This window comes from Ricinus communis, chromosome 2 (genome assembly GCF_019578655.1).
Source record: "Ricinus communis isolate WT05 ecotype wild-type chromosome 2, ASM1957865v1, whole genome shotgun sequence".
Lineage (NCBI taxonomy): Eukaryota > Viridiplantae > Streptophyta > Magnoliopsida > Malpighiales > Euphorbiaceae > Ricinus > Ricinus communis.
In genome coordinates this window covers 25,211,268-25,217,115 of record NC_063257.1, presented here as the reverse complement: position 1 = coordinate 25,217,115, position 5,848 = coordinate 25,211,268, and the positions used below count along the sequence as shown (strand labels likewise).

Here is a 5,848-nt window from a genome sequence, read left to right as displayed (position 1 = left end):
ATGTTTATGAGAATAACTGAAATGGTTGATTTTGTGATTGTTAGTTAAGTGTTGGTATAATTTTCCGTATTGATAAAGATTTGATAATTCTAGCCTAATATACTATAGTTTAGTAAATTAAATGCTTATTGAGTCGCTAGCTCATTCCTTAGCAATTTTTTTTTTCAAAGTTAGTGCGATTGTAGATAGCCTTAGCTCGCATTGCTCTTTTGCATCAGTCAATATTATCGGTGGGCGGAGGAGTTATCTAAAGCATTGGGGCATTTTGGGAACTTGTGTGAATTAAACTATCGTATAAATATTTCTTATATATATTAAGTATGTCATGCCACTTAAATTGTATGAATGTATATTGTAACTAAGTAGTAAATTATGTTTATAAAGTTATATATATATATATATTGCTATTCAATGGGAAGTTTGAGTTGGGGTGTTATAAAGAAGCTATCCCCAATTGTGCCATTTCAGCACGACTTTCGAAGCCACCACGGCCTCCAGCACGGCCTGTGGTGGCTCAGCACCGGCTTAGGCATGGCTTGAAAGGAGTCAGCACAATAGACTCCACAGATTCAGCACTGCCTGGACTCTGGCCGTGCTGAATCATCATAGCCTGGACTCCAGCCATGCTGAATCAACTATATAGGCAATTTTGAGTCTTTTTGGAAAAGACACGAATTTTGGACTCAATTCCAAGACACACACTTAATCAATTGTTTCCTATACCTCAATTGTAGACCTTGAGAGAACAAATTCATCAATTGAAGGAGGGATTTCACTTGTTCCAACATCGAATTGAAGATCAAGACAAACTTTGGGAGCATTCAAGAGGCAACTAGGGTTTGAGATTTCGAATTTGCTAATTTAGAGTTTCTCATTCAACTTGAAAGAGAAGGGTGTACATGCCTTTAATTTTCTTTTCCTTATTTTGTTCCTTAATTGCTTTAACCATGAACATGAGTAGCTAGCTCTTTTGAACCCATTGGGGTTTACCTTTGTTAATGGATTACGCTTAATTGTTAGATTTGTAATTGTCATTATTGCAATCTTATTGCTATTTAGTAATAAAAGTTTGATTCAGTTAATTTGAGACGTTGAATTAATTGTTTGTGGGTTGTTTCTTGACATTGAGAAATGCTTGTTACAACTGGACATTGAATAGTAAGAACTGGTAGTTAACACTTAGAGATAAGGTTGATTTACTCGCCGGATTAAGAATTAATAACTCTTAATAGTTCTAAATCATGCTTAATGCTAATCTGTAGTAATCCGATAGGAAGAGATTCCATTAGGTTAGTGCAGGTTTAGGAACTCGATAAGCTCGAGAGAGGAACCGGGTTCAATTCAGGATTTAGGCACGGGTAAGCAAGATCGGCAATCCATAAAATCCATCTTTAGAATTCCATCACTTAGGCCCCTTTTGGGTTTGTTTCTCTATTTGCAATTGTTTTTTTGATTGTTCGTTGTCCTTCATTTACTTATTTGCACTCATAACCATTAGCTGGTAACGTTAGAACTTTCACACCCTATTTCAGACTAGATAACATAGCAAACAGTAGTAACTCTAGGTTCACCCGATCTCCAGGGATACGACCTTGATACTCAGTAGTGCTAGGCTGCATCGGTAGGTTCACTGCCTTAGGTGTAGGTTGCATAAATAGACCATCAAGGGCGTAAAACCTATGGAAGTCCTATATGTAGTTCTAAGTGCCCATAATGCATCATCTATTTTCGAAACCCAATCCTTCCTACTTACACCTACAGTTCTCTCTAAGATGTGTTTTAAACCCCTATTAGTAACCTCAACTTGCCCACTGGTCTATGGGTGATAGGGAGTAGAGAATCGATGTGTTACACCATAGCGCCTGAGTGCCTTCTCCAATTGAGCGTTGCAGAAATGTGTTCCCCTATCACTAATTAACGCTCTAGGTGTGCCAAACCTAGCAAATAACCTCTTAAGGAATTTACAAACAACTTTGGCATCATCAGTAGGTAAGGCTTGTGCCTCAGGCCACTTGGAGAAATACTCAACAGCCACAAGGATATACTTATTGCCATTTGAAGAAGGGAAGGGTCCCATGAAGTCAATACCTCAAACATCAAATATCTCAACAGTCTGCATACTAGTTTGGGGCATTTCATCGTGGGCAGAGATGTTACCAGAGCGCTAACAAGCATCGCAAACCTGAACAAATGTCCTAGCATCCTGGAAGATAGTTGGCCAATAAAAGCCTGCATCCAACACCTTCCCAGCAGTATGGTTCGCCGCTTGATGGCCTCCTACGGGTCCCTCATGATAGTGCCTCAAAATTTGAAGACTCTCTTCGCCATAAACACATCGACGAATGACCTGGTTTGCACACACTCGATATAGGAAGGGATCTTTCCAAATGTAGTATTTCAAATCAGCAAAGAATTTCTTCTTTTGCTGATAAATCATACCCTTTGGTAAGACCCTAGCCACAAGGTAGTTAGCATAATCAGAAAATCAAGGAGAATCAGAATATACCTTCAAAGAATACAAGTACTCTAATCAAGTGCTTCCAAGCTTGGATTCTCTAGTCTGGATAGGTGATCCGCTACCAAATTTTCTGCACCCTTCTTATCCCTGATCTCAATGTCGAACTCCTGCAACAATAAAACCCATCTGATCAATCTCGACTTAGCATCATACTTATTAAACAAATACCTCAAAGCTGAATGGTCAGTGAAGACGATGGTCTTTGATAAGACGATGTATGATCTGAATTTATCGATGGCATTGATGTGCGTACAATACACACATCTAAATGAGGTTTTTAATATTGATTTTTTGTATATTTGGATGTGAATTGGTCCTAACACTCACCTTATGTGTCTGTTTGTGTGCATTAGGTCCAAAAGAAGTCAAAGAATGATAAAGGGAAGAATTGGAGCATAATTGGACGTCAAAGCTGCCGAAACAAGCTAAGTTTGCGCATGAACACGGCCGTGTTAGTCTTAACACTAGCTGTGTTCCCAACACAGGCACCAAACGGGTTGTGTTGGATGCATTTGACAAAAGAAGCGTTAAAGAGCACGACCACAGAGAGTAACACGGCCATCAGCACGGGGCCGTGTTACAACACACCCACCAATACAGGCCGTGTTCCCAACACGGCCATGTTCACAGCAGCTGGACAAATTAATTTAAAAAGAAAGAAAAGAGGAAAAGGGAAAAAACTAGGGTTAGAATGTCCCAAACTCATCTTTTTCTCTCTCTAAGGTTTTTCTGAGTTGGAACTAAGGAAAAAAGAGACTTGGACCAAAGTTTCACTTGAATTCTCTTCGAAGATCAAAGATTGGCGAGGATCGTCGATTGGTTTCAATCCGAGTAAGAGGAACAAGAGTCGATCCAAGATTGGGCAAAATGAATTGGAGTTGTTTACTCTCATCCAAGGGTGTATTCGGGTTTCTCTACCTTTACTCATTTTTGTAATTGAATTCTTGTGCGTTGTGATGATGAACATGATTAGCTAAACTTGTTAACCTATTGGGGTTCTTTATCTAGGGATTTTTGTACTTAAATTTTGAATTGAATGTATTGATTGTCAATATTGGTTTGCAATGGAAGTGTTTATTGATTTATTCTTCATATCTTGTTGAATGATTTTTGAAATTTGAATGATCTTGAGAAAGACATTTAGGTTTGGAGTGTCCTTTGCAACCTAGAATTGAAGTCGCCTAGAGATAGGGTGTTCGTTCTATCGGATTGAGAATTAACTACTCTCAATAGTGTTAAATGGTACATAATGCTAATTTGGATAATTAGAGTTAGGAAGAGATTTCAACCTAACTAATCTAAGTTAAGATGTTAGTGTCCTTGAGAAAGGCGTTAATTGTGTAGAGATTTTCCCACAGAAATTGAATTCAATCAATCAATCAATTCCACCCTTAGTTTCCATTCTCTAGAGACAAGAATTCCCAAGGGGTTATTCCTTAACTTGAATTAATCCTTCCCTAGTAGACGTAGTTAGACAACAATTATAGTAGCTATTAGTTGATTTAGGAATCATTCATCAACGCCATTTTTTTAGATTAGATAATAGAGAAGATTGAGTAGGTATAGGTTCACACGTTCTTTGGAGAATACGACACTTGGTACTCGCCGTTAGCTATACTCCACTGATAGGTACACTGCCTTAGGTCGCAGTCTTGCTTGACTTAGCAACCATTAAGTTTTTGACGCCATTGCTGGGGAACGGTTTTCTGTGAACTAAATTGAAATTTTGATATTTATTAGCCTAGTCATTTCTCTTTTTGTTTATAATTTGTTTTCTGTGTATAGTTTTTGTTCTTATCTTATTTGTTGGTGTTGTTGTTCTTTGTTGTGCTCAGGTAGTTTATGACCAGAAGCTCTAATCCTAATCTTACAGAGCCTTTACCTGAACCCGAGCGCTCTCTTAGATTGCTAAGGAGGCGTATGCAGGCAGTAGAGGAGGAGATTGAAGTAGAGATTCCTGTTCGTGAAACTAGTGAGATGGAGAACCACAATGCAAATGAAGGTGATGGTGAAAGGACCATGTACGAGTTTGCTAGGCCCTCTCTAGTAGGGACGCAAACTGGGATAGTAAGGCTTCCCGTGGCGGCCAATAATTTTGAAATAAAGCCGAATGTAATCCAGATGATCTAGAATACGGTGCAATTTGGAGGATTGGCGAGCGAAGATCCGAACGAGCATATCGCCAACTTCTTGGAGATATGTGATACTTTAAGATTAATGGAACAACCGATGATGCCATACGGTTGAGGCTGTTTCCTTTTTCCTTGAGGGATAGAGCGAAAAGATGGTTGCAGTCCTTGCCATCGAAAACGATCACTACCTAGACTTTTTTGGCTGAAATTTTTTTGACTCTTGCTAAGACTGCTCAAATGCGAAATAAGATATCTTCTTTTGTGTAGGGTGAAGGAGAATCGATGTACGAAGCCTGAGAGCGCTTCAAGGACTTGTTAAGGTGTTGCCCACACCATGCTCTTCCTCTCTGGATGCAAGTGCAGACATTCTATAGTGGCATGAACACGGCCAATAGACAAATGGTAGATGCAGCTGCAGAGGGAGCTATCAATAGCAAAACACCTGAGCAAGCCTAGGATTTGATAAAAGAGATGGCCACCAACACTTATCAGTGGCAAACTCCACGGGCTAGAGGTCCAAAGGCTATTGTATATCAGGCTGAGGCAGATCCTATAACAGCCTTGGGGGCACAAGTAGAGCTACTCTCTAAAAAGATAGAACAACTTCAGATGCCGGTCCAAGCAGCTCAGCCCGGATGTGAATTCTATGGTGGACCGCATTACAGCGCCAATTGTAATGCGGGAGGTATGTTTGCATCTTCTATGCGTACTAATGTTTCTAATGTTGAGCATGTTGATTATGTAGGTAGGCAGCAGAATGATCCCTACAGCAGTACATACAACCCAGGGTAGAGGAATCATCCTAATTTTGGATGGAGGAATTCCAATAAACAAGGTCCACCAGGATATCAGAGGTTGCATCAGCAGCAACCTATGCATTATGTTCCCCATCAATTAGGAGGTAGTCAAGAGAAAAAGCCTAGCTTAGAAGAGTTGATGACGAAGTTCATTGCAACTTCAGAGAACAGATTTCAACAAACGGACACTGCCATTCGGAATCAACAAGCTTCAATTCAGAACTTGGAAACTCAAATTGGGCAGTTGTCTAGGATGATGGCTGAGAGGTAGCCGAGCATGCTTCCAAGTAACACAGAGTCTAATCTAAAGGAGCATGCCAAAGCAATTACTTTGAGATCAGGTAAGGAACTTCCTAGTCGATCTAAGCCTTTCACATATGATGATTCTGATGTACAGGTGG

The 5,848-nt window shown here is 39.8% G+C and overlaps 1 non-coding gene across 1 annotated transcript; it reads right to left on the bottom strand.

The window, feature by feature from the left end:
* Window positions 1–4,885: 4,885 nt before the first annotated feature.
* On the bottom strand, window positions 4,886–4,991 carry LOC112535675. The gene has a single exon (XR_003079761.1). It is a non-coding gene; the product is annotated as a small nucleolar RNA R71 (small nucleolar RNA).
* Window positions 4,992–5,848: the final 857 nt, after the last annotated feature.